At 35.1% G+C, this 15,375-nt stretch overlaps 1 protein-coding gene across 2 annotated transcripts in view; it reads right to left on the bottom strand.

Moving 5' to 3' along the window:
- LOC140169646 (potassium voltage-gated channel unc-103-like) overlaps positions 1-10,122 on the bottom strand; it is a 335,180-nt gene extending 325,058 nt beyond the window's left edge. The window contains exon 1 of one of the 2 annotated variants that reach the window (XM_072192927.1): positions 9,716-10,122. The gene's annotated coding sequence lies outside the window, so the exon portion shown is untranslated. The remainder of the gene's footprint in view (positions 1-9,715) is intronic. The other variant, XM_072192928.1, reaches the window with a different exon arrangement.
- Between the last annotated feature and the right edge of the window lie 5,253 nt (positions 10,123-15,375).

Genomic DNA, 15,375 nt, shown 5'->3' with positions numbered 1-15,375 from the left:
TTCAATTATAAACGTCATATACCATATGTGGTACTAATGTATAGCTATTGGTTTCCTCTATCCAGTGATATCAAAATAAGTATAAACATTCTCCACAAAATGTCGCTATAATGTCATGCAAAATTGGAAAATTCTGACGATGTACAAAAGTATAGGCAAAATTTCAAACTAACAAACAAGCAACAAGTCAATTTCACTATTTTTTTTTTACAAGTGGGAAATGAGACTCATTGGTTTTTACTTTAGAAAACTATGGTGGACACCCCCCCCCCCCACCCCCGCCCCACTCACACTTCACCACCTCCTAATGTCGCTTTTCGTTATCCCTGCGTGATTTGACATCAGAGGAAACTTTCATTTGATGACTTTGCACGTGTATTTTTGTTCTACGACACGGTTGTTTGATGGCATGTAGAACTGTATTCATTTGTAAGTTGAACAGTAATGGCGTTTTTTATCTTAAATCTTGTTTGTATCTTTACAAGGGGTAGTAACTTGTATAATAACATTAAAACATCCGAAAAATAAGTTAGAAATGGCCAGGAAATTCTAATTCATATTATTGGACTGAAATAAACTTAAGATATAATGTAAATAGCGCCGTCAATTTCCACACGAATATACATTTTGTATGATCAAAATTTCTACTAAAAGGCAAAAAAATATGCGAAACTTGATAAAGAAAGGAACATCTATGTAGAATATAGCTATATAGTATTGTCCAGGTCTAGAATTTTAAAAAAAATGTTATATTTTGTTGGAAAAATTAATAAATGATCACATGAAACAACCGTGACGACGTTTAACCTGTGCCATTTTCCTTTTCAATAATTCATAGCTTCGTGTGCTTACTAAAGCTAAAGAACTTTGAACTAGACCAAAAAAACTAACAACCTCACATTATTTAAGAATGGCGTAGACAGCATAGTACAAAAACTATACCAGGCATGACATACTCCAAATGGTGCAATATTTCATTGCGGTTGAACAACCTATAAATAAGTAACGTAAAGTAGAAATATTAAATTTCGCGTAGAATAAAGTTGCACATATTTTCTTGGATATGACTAGAAAAATAGCTGTATCCAATTTGCTAATTACCGGTCGATACTTTGTTTTACTTTGAAAGCAGTAGATATTAAAAAAGCAGAATACATTGCAAAGTTTTTATATTGCAGATACTATGAACGTATATATTTGTACTTTACTATCAACCTACTGTGTCATATTATACAAATATTGACTGCATTATTCGGGTCATGGTTAAAATTATAGGCCCGCGGTGATCTCAAAACCATGCTATGACCCGAGGTGCAGCCGAGGGTCATAGCATGGTTTTGAGATCACCGCGGGCCTATAATTTTAACCATGACCCGAATAATGCAGTCAATATTTGTTTTATATACCGCATTAATATAGATTTTTGTCATCTGATTGGGTAAAAGGCCTATTTTATTGATTATTTTAGGGCATAGTTTACAAAGAAAGTTTTTCGTTATGAACCGATCTCGTCACCGCAACTGGCAGGCAGCGCGTTAGCGCCGCGTGCGTAATGCGAACACGCTATCTCGCGCGTAGAGTTTGATCGGGACGCACACCGCGCGATGTGAAAATGACTATGCCCGGGGAATAGTCTTTTTAAAAGACTATTGCCCGGGGAATAGTTAAAAAGGAGGGCATAGCTAATTCAATGACTGCACTTTTGACCAATCAGATGACAGGAATCTATATATGAGGTATATAATTTGTAATATGGACTACGAATGGGGATGGGTTGTTCCTAATTTTCAATTATAAACGTCATATACCATATGTGGTACTAATGTATAGCTATTGGTTTCCTCTATCCAGTGATATCAAAATAAGTATAAATATTCTCCACAAAATGTCGCTATAATGTCATGCAAAATTGGAAAATTCTGACGATGTACAAAAGTATAGGCAAAATTTCAAACTAACAAACAAGCAACAAGTCATTTTCACTCTTTTTTTTTTTTACAAGTGGGAAATGAGACTCATTGGTTTTTACTTTAGAAAACTATGGTGGACACCCCACCCCCCCCCCCTCCCGCCCCACTCACACTTCACCACCCCCTAATGTCATTTTGATCGTCGGTTCTACCGCCGGATAAGGTGCTAGGGTAAACATTTTATCACTGAAATGAGCGATTGATCTAAGATTAACTGAAGTCGTTTGGGCGTAATTTTTATGACGGATGAAAAACCTTAGAGAGTTGGTACAACCCCTCTTCGTAGTTCTAAGGTTAAGAAACACCACAAAAGCCAAAAAATAGTATATGCTTTGTGATGTTTACAGGTACTGCACTATTAAAATGAAAAATAACATTTGTGTCTGCATTATCAAAAGCTGATACCTTTTGATAATCTTATTAATGTATGGAAGTGAAGCATGGTCAATAACAACAGATATTAAAAGAAGATTGGAGAGCTGCGAGATGTGGTTCCTTAGAAGAATGATGAAGATCCCGTGGACTGATAAGGTGTCTAATGACGAAGTCCTAAGTAGAGCAAATGTATACAGGAAGCTGTTACTTGAAATCAGAGTTAAGCAGCTCAAATTCCTTGGTCATATCCTCAGAAAGGATGGTTTCGAGAACCTAGTATTGACAGGAAGAATAGAAGGAACAAGGAGCAGAGGCAGGAAGAGAGTGATGTGGTTATCAAATCTGAAAGACTGGCTAAAAGAAAGGGGAGCTGAACATAAAGCGACAGAGCTTCTGGAGATGGCTTATAACAGAGAATTGTGGCACGACATGATCGCCAACGTCTTAGGATATGGCACCTAGAGAGAGAGAGAGATACCAAAATATCCATACCTTTGGGTAGAATATAATTGGAAAATAATTGCCTGATGCACATACTTTATTTTTGATCTTGTTAAATTATAGGCTTACCATGTTCAGTGGTATGATAATGGTGCGTATAAGCAGATTATGTAATGTTTTATTGCATTACCCCAATTGTATAATGCAATATATTGCATGCAGCATCAAAGGGTTAGTACTGGCCAGTTTCAAGTGATTATATAGCTTTATATGGACAAGACCAGTTTTATACAGTGATTACAAGGAAAATACAGCCACATCAAAATGCAACATAAGACGCAAAATGCCTTGATAGACGCTGGGACTCGTTTCTAGTTTAGGTATAGTTGGGGACAGTTGTTTGCAGGTATCTGAGTTTATGTGTTTTTTTTATTGAGGAAATCAAAACATATATGAAGTTAATTTTGTGGCCTTGAGACCTTCGTAAAATCGAAGCCACCATCTAGGAAAATTTAAAAATGAAAAAGAAAAAGAGAAAATTATGACAGTAAAAGGTGAACACACAAACGAAATGCCAATAATAGCGATATTATTACGTTTTTACAGAACTACCTCGTTACAATATTTCGCCTTCACCATCATCTATAAGACTGTGCAATGATAGTAATTCGTAGCTAAAGTATTTGTATCGATTTATTCCTTGTGATAAATTGAGCAATTATGAACATATCGAGGGGTAAAGCGCAAGAAGGATCTATATTCAATAGCTGCCAGGTGTGATAGTTTTAGACGTGTACAATATGAGCATGCAGAAAGTATCAGATGTGTACAGGGCAGCTATTGCAGATAGGATCTTCTCGCAATAAACCCACGAAACATCTCTGCTGTATTGCAAAGGCATAATATTATGGAAATTAACGTATATGGCATTGCTTGATCATAATTATGTGCAATTCATAGTTCAATATGACTTCAGGGAAGGACTCAACGTGTTCAGTATTTAACACAGAAGCATATTGTGGTCACTATATTCTTTCCGTTATTATGATTACCCTATAAATGTCCTTGAGATTTATAATTTTATAGTTTTATTTCTATTGAAGAATTTTGCAAGAAACATTTGTAGCGACGGGGCATATTTTTTGCATGGTAGGCAAGCTATTTTGGTAAATAATGATTGGGGAATCTTAATAATATAACGCCTACAAAACCGTCCAGATGTTGCTGCTCGCTTCTTTCGGAAGGTTTGGAAAATGTTTATTCGCCAAATTCCAAAAGGTAGAGATACTTCAAGAGTATTGGGGCAAGGTAACCACGATACGTCTTTAATGCATTGCAAATGCATAATATTATATATGAAAATTAACGTATGGCGTTGCTTGATCATAATTATGTGCAATTATAGTTCAATATGACTTCAGGGGAGGACTTAACGTGTTCAGTATTTAACATAGAAGCATATTGTGACGTTATTATGATTGCTTAGTGTTATTTTTGATATCTTTGAGATTTTTAATTTCGCAGTTTTCTTAAATTTATTTCTATTGAGGAATTTTGCAATTTATAGCGACGGGGCATATTTCCGCATACATGGTAAGGCACGTTATTTTGGTAAATATTGTTTGGGGACATTTTAATATATACATATTACCAAAAAACAGGTCCAGATGTTGCAGCTAGGTTTGAAGTGTTTATTCGCCAAATCTCAATATGTGCCAAACGGTGCAGATACCTCAAGAGAAGTGGGGTAAGGTAACAAGCACATGGATAGGGAAGAGGCCAAGGAATTTGGGTTAGCCAGAAGTTATCCTCCTCTGTGATATCCACGATTTGTGGTCTTAATTACATTGGTTTCGATATTTTGCTAGAATCGAAAGAAACTGACAGAAGATACAACATCATACAAACGGATGGGAGGGATAGATAGACAAGGCGATAAAATAATTCCAAATAATCATTTAAAGATCTCATGTATACGCTTAAATGACCAATTTCAACGCAATTGAGATTCTTCAAGTTCATTTAAGAATTCCTGACCTTAATCCTATAACTACCACTCCAATTGCAATACCCAAGAAACCGTCAATGGTATAAATTAACTTATGATACATAAATGACTTATGCGAAGAAACGATATCCATTGAATCGAAATAATTCTCACTAGCTTTTCACTGACACTGGTATTAATTTTTTTTTAATTCACCATGACACTCGTTTTTGACATTTCGGCTAACGCGACAGGAAGTAAAATGGTCAATTGAAGACGGCGATGGAAGATTTACCCAATAAAAATGGGCTTTTACAGTGAAAATCCTTAACCCCTTTGGTAGAAACGGCCTTAATCTTCTGTACAAAGAGTGTATTTTTTCACCTGAATGGGTAACTCCATTTGAAATATACACACCCTGTGTGGAAGACTAAGGTCATGTCATAGGGGTGCATATATCTAAACTGGAATAGCCCAATTCAGTTTTAGGAAATGTAGGTCATATATGATGGTGGGTCAGAAATCTCAGAAGTTCGGTTTCAAACTTATTCTGTTTTAACAAGAACTATTGATATTGTGTCCTTTTCATGTATGCCCAAAATCATAAAATTTGTTTTATGAACTATACGTTTTATTTCATTATCTGTTTTAAACTCCAGTGACACCTCATGCATACTGTCCTGAGTTGGACTATGACAATGTTTATTTGGATGGGCATGAAATACTATAATATCTATTATATCTATAAAATGCATCCAAAGGTCAGGGAAATTAATTAGGTGTCAATGGAACTGGACTAGATAATAAAAGATGATATATTTTTACCCATTACTATTATTTCTGAATAGTTTTTCTCCCATCACAACATTCATTTATTCTTTAAGGCCTATATCGCATACACTAGCAATATACCATCTTTGACAACAACTATATTGTAGCTATAAACCATCCACTTCACTCAGCACGTATGTCTCAATAAAGAAATAAGAATATCACAAAAACCGGTGCTCGTTGTTGCTTAGCAAAATTGAAATCAGTGTCTGGCTATAGTATTGGGCCTATTGTATTACTCTATGCCTGGTAATGGAGATTATGGCCAAACAAAATGGCTACCTTTCTGTTCAGATATATTTCTCAAATGATCGCAGTAAAAGAACGTCGTGAGGATATAATGGAATAGACCAAAAGGAATATAATCCTACCACAACAAATGAATTTGCGGACCGTTCTCTAATTGAAATGGTTTCAGGTTTGGGTAGCTTACAAGAAATGTTTTTCCCCATACCGGTGTATAGTTTGAGTTGTTATTATATAGATTATAAAAATCTTAACAAAAGATGAGTTTGAAGCAAAATAACAGGTCTGGAGTAGAAGAGATTTAACTATTTGATTTCTGAACTAAACATTCGGTCAATTCATTTCATCGTTCTTGTTCTGCATAACTATACACCATTTGTTTGACCATAGTTATCATTGCCATATCTTCTTAAATATTGTCCTGCAATGTAGGTTATAACTTTGCTTATTATATATATGTAGGCTCGTTCAAGTGCACGTGCAACGCTTATTATAATTATATCATTCGGACTAAAAATGTTTTTCTTTATTGTTGTAATATCATGCCTGAACTATTATTATATTGGGATTTTGCAACTCATTTCCACCTGTTGTGTAGGTTTGGTTGTTGATTTCCTCATTCTCACTTATTGATTAACAATTGAAAGCATAGCTCTCATGCTAAAGGTTTATACTTACCCACAAGGAACAATTTTCCAAATGTATTTATTATCTTTCTATATTTGTGTTTACCTTGCTAGTATTCAATACTGATTTTTTGCAAAGGGTGCCTCAACAACACGCCCTGCGTTTTAGTGGCATCCTCGTCGTGTTACCATGTTAATCGGTGCTTGTAAAAGCTTTTTCATTACCATTGTAATTATATATTTGTATGGTTGGAATGGGATGAAATAAAACTAAATTGTTAATCTTAGTTGAAAGTTTTACAAGAAGGTATTTTGCAATTGCGTATACAATTTCCAAATAACACGCTTGGTCATTACTTGGCTTCTCTCATGGTACATGTACATACATTCTTACCTTATACATGCCAAATTTAGGGATCTTATATCCCAGACCCATAAAGGTTCTGGTAAGGTTATGCCAGCGTAGATATTGAGGCCATGCATCTCGAACCTGTATTTTTGAATCCTTTCATACAAAGTCATATATTTCATATTGATATGTCCCCGGTGTACAAATAATTGCCCCCCCCCTTTATATTCTATTTTACTAGTCAAAAAATACTTTCCCCTTCTTACAGATTACACATAACTGCCTACCCCTTCAGGTTTTGCCCTCCACCTAACCACAAATTATTCCGTCACCCCAAATGTGTTGCAAAATCAGAACTCGACGCTTTAATAACGTGATCATTTATTTGCGCTCCAGCTTCCGATTGTGGATTAATGTTTTACGTTGCTGTGTAGTTTTAATAAAGTGGTATGCTACTATTCTTCCGGTATGGTTAGACCATTGAGAATTAAGAGTCCGTATAACATGGTCATCACTGTTGTCATAACATTTCGTAAACGCTATCCATGGGAATATAAAGTGTTTGAAGAGTATTACGTAAGAGAGGCACTACATTTCAAAGTCTGATTCACAGACGAGGCCAAACCGTGTAATATTTATATTAAAAGCAAAATCATCATTTCCTAACATCCCACCTATGAGCCTCAAATCACATACACCATCAATTGGAAGTATTTCCTCCTATCCGGCCGCAGTGAGTAGTCAATACACTTTAACGCTGTCAACATGTACACCCCAACCATTACAGACATCGGGCTATTACAGTTGAAATCCAAACACCCCCCTGTGCAAGACATTACCTAGCTCAGCCCCATAGGGGGTGTATATTTGAAATTGAGTCACCCATCGGGGTTACTCCATTTCACATTCACACTGGCTTTGCGGAAGATTAAGTCATATTTACAATACGGGGTATATGAATATCAGCTGGAATGGCGCATTATGCTGTCCAAATATGTTAGGTTAAGGCGTCTGAGGTTGAGCCCATAAACACCTGGAGACTAGTGATAATGGATGACATTTTGAAACACATATACATTGATATATTAGAAAATAGTATATGATGTATATTGCAGCGTCAGCTTTAATTACAACCGTCAAGGTCATTAAGCAACACATCTGACTTTAGACATTATGTGCTTAAAACTATAAATATAACCAAATTCTGTAAGTGATTTAGAGGTTATTAAGATGTAATGCAAAGACATTTTCCTATTATCACACCACGGTATGTATTTAGTTAGGTTCAAATTATTTTATTGGCGAGCCACAAGATATATCTCTCCAATATATGATAGCTTTCATATCACATTACTTCCATTTCTGTGGAGCCATTGGAAGAAGTGGTTGACCTTCAAAGATTTGTGTTCCATCTTTCATGTTCTCACTTCTAATCAACCATTCTTTGATATAAATAAGCATAATATTATTTTGAATCATTGGTGTGTGCAGATCAATATAATTTCACTTACAGTTGAAATAAAATAACTCTTTTATGTATATGTTTATCATAATGTTCAGAATGTGTATAAAATTGAACACAAAATGCTTACGAAATTGTTACTAATCTGATTTGACGTTTCAACCATTTTCATTAACAAGAAACGATCTTTACCATTGTAAACATTTGATCTGATTAAAACCAAGGTTATAAAACTAATACAAATGCATCCCATTCAAAACTATTTCCTAATCTAAATGCTGATGCATTAATATACGTTTACCAAATTAGTAGTGTTGAAATAAATCTAGAAAAAGGATTTAGAGTTTGATAAACCTCAATCATATCTAAAATTTATTAATCCAGATTTTTTTCAAAAATTTGTGTTTGTAGATTGTCACGACACAACACTAATGAAATTCAGATTCAGAAATCCATGTTTAATACCGGGTAAAAGCCTCGACGTTTGTATATATGCCAAAATACAGGCACCCAATTTCATTAGCACTATGAAACACGTTTTTTTCCTTAAGCACAAGTATTATTACTTTACCAAGTCACACTACAATGACCAGGCAAGGAAAGCGATAATAGACAAATAACTAACCAGGGTGAATTCTACCACGTTATATGTAATGTAGGCGTGGAGAACACACAGTGCCAGGTCAGGCATTGAAATATGTCTTTACATTTTGATACAATTTGGGTAGTAGTGAATACTAAGGAAGAGAGTGTATATTACAGGTACATGTACATAGATTTGGCAAGGCTTGATGCAGATGGATTAAGAAAATTGCTTTTGCAATGAAAGCAAAATGCAATTTAGTACATGTAATATATTGTAAATGGGGGTAATTTTGGTTAGAGCCTATGAATAATGTATCTACTATTTTATATAATTGATATGAGCTGCTACTCGAAACGTATTGTGTATATTTAATATTGGAATAAAGAAGATTTATTAGAGTTTTGTTTTAATCTTCTTACAAAACCCTGTAAAAATGATAATATTTCATCTTAAGTGCAAAGACTTTTAAGTCGTTAAAAACCAACATGTTTTCATACATTTAACCTTTTTTCGAATTGACTGAAATGAACGCTAGCTTTTTGCAAAAACCAAAGGAATTAAACACAATCGTATACATTATACCGTAATATCTTTTAATGGATAAAAAAGAAAGAACAAAAAGAAGATGATGAAGAAGAAGAAAAACAAAAAGAATTTAAAGATCAAAGAAAAGGGCAACAAAATTGATGACACAAAAAAAATGGAAATAATTTGCTAAATCCATTGGAATTATCCAGTACTTTGTTTTACATAAAATTAACCAAATTTCTATCAATTATAGGATCCAATCTTATCAGTGAAGTATTTTTACATCGTTGGAAGTCACTTGAGTAGGTACTTACCGGTTGTAAAGCATTAATTCCAAAGGGACATCGAAAGTATTTGCGTCTCGTTAAGCAGCCAAATATAACTAGCACAGTAGAAGAGGTTAATCCAAGATTGCTGATGTACCCCCGATGTAAAACACTGCTTACTTACCAGCAGTGCGTTATTAATAATTAGAACTTATCCACTTGAATACACACACAGGTGTTTTAATACTATAGAATTATCTTTCAGAATGTGTATTTTTCACGCATTGAAATCAAAGGAAAGAATGATTGGTGATGAAACATCCAACATCACATCCAGAAATGAAGAAGATGAGGAAGAAGAACAAGAATAAGAAGGAGACTTTATCGTCATCTCTCGCCCGTAGAATCAATCTTTAGCATGTTTACAGGATCGACGCTAGATGTGAAGTCGATAAAACAAGTGATGTTTCACCTTACACAGCAGTGGTGTAGTATCGAAATAAAACAATAGGAATAATAAGAAACAAATACTTCCTTACAGCTGATCTAGTAGAGCGAAAGGTCTAAGTATCATGTGGTTGAGTTCGCCTGCCGAACGCTAGAAATCCGATGGATATAATGTGGCATAGTTAAATATTGCTGACAAAATGTGCATTAATCTTGTCACAAACTTTCTTGCTGCAGGTTTCTGCGCGTAACAAATCCAAGTCGTCAAATAGGAGGCCTTCTTAAATTTTTTCCGATTAAACGATGAAAGAAATGGTACGAAACACGTGGATATCACATAGCATCTCCATACAACACATATACGCCACACAGTATAGTAGTAGTAGTATAAAAAACAGAATAAGCCTGCGGGGTTTGTAGTTAATGCGCATATGCAGTGACAAGGGTCTGTGACGGTTAATACCTTTCAGATAGTGTCACAGTGCTTCGCCGCTCTGTGCCGAAGGCATGATTTACATCATCGAAGTAAACGCTCGCAAAATGTGCTTGTTTTTCATCTCGATTTGATTTATCAGCTTAGAAGAGAGGCCCGATTGATATATCATGTCATGCAAGACTAACCAGAGCTTGTCGGATGATCATTTTTTTCTGTTTCCAATGATATATATAGAACCATACTTATCCAGTTGTATGCTTAAAAACTTCAGCAACTGACAATATGCACTTTTCAAACTGTGGAATGGAGAATATGCCTTGAAACTAAATTCAACAATGTGAAGCCAGATCATGTACGGTGATAGGTTTTCTTTTTACCTGAATGCATAGAAGAATCCCATTATGAGTATAATGAACTCGTTGAAATCTTGATCCTATAGAAATCTTCGCTTCGAATGACATCTCACGACAACAGCTATTCACCGCATACTCAGGCTGGATATACTTATAATAAGATCTATAAGCAGTCACCGCGTAAAGTTGATGTAGTCCGCATGCGTTATGGCACACGTCGTCAATCAGATTGCACTCTCGTATCAAGCATCTGCACTCGATTTAACCGATTCCACAACAGCCAGACATCTTAATTCAAGATATTGCATTATTTCCTACAACAGTCAAAGCAATGTATAAGTCTTGTTCATGCAATGTTCCATGAAAGAATATGTTCTTCGGCAATACATGATTTGTTGTACTAAAACAAATGATTTGGAGTATCTTTTTTCCAATAATCAAACGCTCCTGGTTAGAAATAAGCTAATCAAAGTAGGCAAAATAAGTCTTTAAACTTTGCAGTGACATATTCACTAGCAAAAGTCCAGCTTTAGGTACATCTACATTTGTAAGTGCAGTAAACATGTTCAAATAACCCAGGGGTCATACCCTACGAAACAAGCTGAAAGAATTGACCATCGAAATGTTACTGACTGCTGATATGAATGACGTGTACAATCGCTGCTGAATTGACCACTGCGTTGTCTATTCACATTTGTCAAATTTTATATAGATTGAAATCTGATGACCAACTATTTTCATAATGGGCTATTCCATTTAAAATCCATACTACCCCTGTGGAAGATTTTGAAAAATATCTCCCTCAGGAGTATGATTTGTAAAGAGAATGAACACATTAGGTAGATCAATTTGAATTTCATACACCCTCTGAGAAAGATTCAACCTGAATCTTCCACTGAGGGAGGGTGAGTTACAAATGGAGCTGATAATGTATTCATTCCATTTGAAATTGATACTTCCCTTGTGGAAGATATTTCCAAAATCTGCCACAGGGGTAGTGTGGATTTTAAATGGAATAGCCCAAATGTCATGAAAAGGCATACTATTCACGGTACCTTTCACTAAGTTTATATTGTTAATACTAACTCTTTCATTTTTAATATCTGAATACTTGAAAAGGTCCATTGTTTGTTCATAAGAATATTTTCTCATAATTTACGAAGCAGATTGAGTTTATCTTTTCGATCGAGCATCCGTAGACGTGGTTGAAAAGCGTTATCTACATTATGATTTAACAGGTTTGAAACCACAACAGTGAACATTTAAGGCATATCACCCGAGTCATCTCAATATTTTGACAACAGCTAATTATAACAGTAACTTTGTGTTCTAAATAATTCTCGTTTTCAACAGCACACGTAAAAAACCCGATTTGTGGTATCATTTTCCTGATAATCTCAGTCATTTTCCTCAATCAACTTAATCAAGGTATCTCATTACGCAATAACCTCCAAACATGTTTCTTGAGAAACAAAATCAACTGTAATTCCAAATCACATCATATGCACAATACCAAAGTGAATGGAATAGGTGACAAGAAAGGTTAAGGAGGACCCAAAGGAACAAGATCGATTTCAAATCTATTTTATAAAAGTATTATAGTTAATCGCAAAAAATCAGTTAACTTCGAGGAGGGGTTAGTGCAAGAATGTCCAATCTGTAATAGCTGCCCTATATACCACTTGGCATGTGACGTCATTGCACGGCAGTATGCGCGAATTATGGTAACTATCATTGGTCTTTGCCCTACAGTGTGCGTACGCATCGTAGTTTGCTCAGGGCACGTGCATTTTAAATCGCCCACAACATTTCATATAGTACAAGCCATTGAAAGTGTAGCGGTTCGTCCAATCATATCGATAGACCAGTCCATCGCCTTTGTTGATAAACAATGATGTCAAGTGGTCTATACACATCTAAACTACCACAGCCGAGTTTATACTTACACTAAACATATTTAGTTTTACAACACATACTTGTAGTATCAACCAATGACAGTTATAAAAACTCCATGTTTTGTATATTTACATTTTTTTTTTTTTTTTTAAAACAACGATTAGATCAGGAAGGGCGTTACAGTGTGATTAATGAAAGTATTGTACGAAATATGACTTAAAACAATATTCTAATAACGTAAAGGGGCTACTTTGTGATCCACGGTCCTTGTTCATTTACTGTTCTTTGTTACAATATTGTCAAGAAATACAAATTGGATTATGTGTATCATTTTCCCATGATATCAAACATCTTATTTTACCTATTCTAAACCTATTTTAGTAAGGAGACACCAAATTGCCCTCCCACGTATAATGGCTATTCGTTTAGAAATCCATACACCCTCTATCACAGCAGTATATGCCAAAATGAAATTGTTTCTAAAATGTTTTTAGAATAAGATTAATTTTAATGCTATTTTATTGCACAGGCTAAGGAAGCCTTGTTACATTTCAGAAATAGCCGGCTGGGAGGGTTTTCAATTAAACAATTTTTGTGTAAAAACTGAAACATCCTATGTATAAAAGAATATATGAATATTAACTGTAAATAATATATAACGATTTGTGGTACCCAATCGAGGTAAAATTGATCTGGTTTAGAGGGCAGAGTATTATATATCAATCTTATATACGCCATTTATTTTTTAGAAAACATGGTTAAAAACCCCGCTTAAGATAACTGCCTCGTTTTTATGGTAATCGAATCTTTTATTTTCTGAACTTAACTTTGCAGAATTTTTGAATAAACTTTAGGGAAATGGGGCTAGGCGAAATTGTTTATGCCGCAGAGTGGTGTAACCCTCTGTGGTAAACATGACTTTAAACTCCAAGGGGACGTAGATTTCCAACGGAGTCATCCATCCAGGTAAATACATTCAAAATTCACCCTCCACACGTGGAAGATTAATGTATTCTATATGTGTGTATGGACAATAACTGGAATAACCCAATGCATTTTACTTCGAAATATTTGCGTCTCGGACAAAATTTACGCCATGGATTTTACTTGAGGATTTTGTGTTTTGACTTTTGTGATTTGACTTATTCAAAGCAACTATCTTCATATAAAAAGAAGTATTTGTTTCATAATTTATTTTACAGATGTTGATTTTTTTTTACTCGGGATATCATTTATTTAAGCTCTATAATTTGTCTCACCAAGTGAGTGACGTAATATGATTAAAATGAAAATGGTTGATTTCAATTAAACACCTTTCCGCGATTTGAAATAAAGGTCAAATTAGCTTAATTAGCTTGTAATTGACATTTTTTTTCGTATGAACATCAGAAGCAACAACATCCTTTGCCTTTTTAATAAGAAACAAATTAAGTAGAGAATACACTCATCAAAAACAGATCGATGCTCGGTATCATGGCGTAATTAATTATTCCGAAAGTAACACCATTGGCTCTGGGCAACGCAAATTAATATTGCTTTCCAAATCACTGTATAATATCCATATCTACGTACGTACCCTCGACCTCCTGCATAATTTACTTAATTTTGCATATGAGTGGCATTCAAGCTGGATTTATATTCGATCGCGGCTGCAGAAACATTATTCTCACGCATGCTCTTTTGACCTGGCAAACCGATCGATCGATAACAATCACTTTTGCAAATTTTATAAAGCAATGCCGCTTTTGCACATTTCCAGCCTCCGAGCGATTATACGCTTGTCTCATGAACTGCATTAATTAACCAAGTCTTGTCCCCTTGCCTTGTGTATTTTTTACAAGTTAATTTATTGGTATCGATTGTCAGCTTTCAAAGTGATGGTATCCACATTGATGAATGTTCTACACATTCAATTTGTGTCATTCTAAGCATGAAGTATTTTAATAGAATTTGTGAGAAAATAAAATGTCGTCTGCAAGTGCATCAACCTTAAATTTGATCGTAGCGATTAGTATAAATTAAAAAAAGCCGACGAGCGATGCCCGGAGAGCGATGTATGGCTTATCAATCTGTCAAAAGCGATTGCCCATCGCCTTTAAAAGCGATACATCGCAATCACTGAGCGATATAGTTTAAATTCAGCTTCGCAGGTACTGCAGGTATTTTATGTTATCATGCTCGACGTATTGTTACCCCAAGCGTATCAGGTGCCCACTGAAGAAGACGGAAATACACGCTCTTAAAGTTGTAGGAAGGCGCCATGTGAGATGCTTTGCAACGCTCCTCACTACCCACCAAGTGCTGAAAAAATGGGTGCTTATCAACTTATGATATTTGATATTTTTATGTGTAATACCGTAGAAACCCGTCTATAAGGAATAGAAGCGACTGTGATGATAGCATATTTCACGCTAGCGCCCTCCACAATATTATATCATTATGGAATTTGAGCAAATCATTTACCGACACAAGCAGGTATACAATGTATTATTTTATCTTTATTTCGCATCTCACGAGCATAGCTCACTTGGCAAGGCATAAGACTTTGGTTCTTTAGCTCGGAAGATGGTGAGTTC

Source organism: Amphiura filiformis, chromosome 14, assembly GCF_039555335.1.
Source record: "Amphiura filiformis chromosome 14, Afil_fr2py, whole genome shotgun sequence".
Taxonomy (NCBI): domain Eukaryota; kingdom Metazoa; phylum Echinodermata; class Ophiuroidea; order Amphilepidida; family Amphiuridae; genus Amphiura; species Amphiura filiformis.
The sequence above is the reverse complement of the archived record's forward strand: the minus strand, read 5'-3'. Positions and strand labels throughout refer to the sequence as shown.